Source organism: Saccopteryx leptura, chromosome 10 (assembly GCF_036850995.1).
Source record: "Saccopteryx leptura isolate mSacLep1 chromosome 10, mSacLep1_pri_phased_curated, whole genome shotgun sequence".
NCBI classification, from domain to species: Eukaryota; Metazoa; Chordata; class Mammalia; order Chiroptera; family Emballonuridae; genus Saccopteryx; species Saccopteryx leptura.
In genome coordinates, this window is record NC_089512.1 from 81,936,198 (window position 1) to 81,936,988 (window position 791).

Below are 791 nucleotides of genomic sequence, written 5' to 3' on the forward strand. Positions count from 1 at the left end.
ACCAGATAGAAGGTGACAGAAGACAATTTGACTTTGGGTGAGGGGTATGCAACATAATCAAGTGTCAAAATAATTTGGAGATGTTTTCTCTGAAATGTACCCTGATTTATCAATATCACCCATTAAAATTAATAAAAAAACCCTGCAAAGTCTTATATTCAAAGTTTTATATTACTGAGCAATTTTCTCTACAGCATAAAAATAATATTTGATACTTGAGTAATTTGCCTAAAATATTGGTCTAGGAATTTCAGACTTGAAGTCTGAGCAGTTAGTAGTTTTGAGGAAAACAAGGATTTAGTATTTGGATAGATGACATATCAGATATTAAAGAGATAAGTACAGATACTACACTTGATCTCAGGACAAAAGCCAGGAAGCAATAGGGAGTATTGAGTATTTGGAAAGGGTCTGGATCATACTATGCCTATTGAGACAATACTGTACCTGTGGAATGGGTTGAGCAAGTTAGTGTGGGTCAAATCTTACTAGAGAAAATAGGTTATGAACAGTTGCTGTGTCAAAGTTCTTTACATAGTACTTAATGTAAGTTACTTTAATGAAAACATAAGCTATTTTAATCAGATGGCCCAGATATTTTATTTTGGCCTAGGGAGGGAGATTTGAGACTGAAAGATTAGAATCAGTAACCCTCTAGAGCAGGGGTAGTCAATCTTTTTATACCTACCACCCACTTTTGTATCTCTGTTAGTAGTAAAATTTTTTAACCGCCCACCAGTTCCACAGTAATGGTAATTTATAAAGTAGGGAAGTAACTTTACTTTATAAAA

The 791-nt window shown here is 33.8% G+C and overlaps 1 pseudogene; it reads right to left on the reverse strand.

Annotated features, from left to right (window-relative positions):
- Positions 1-273: 273 nt before the first annotated feature.
- On the reverse strand, positions 274-384 carry LOC136382628 (U2 spliceosomal RNA; annotated as a pseudogene).
- Between the last annotated feature and the right edge of the window lie 407 nt (positions 385-791).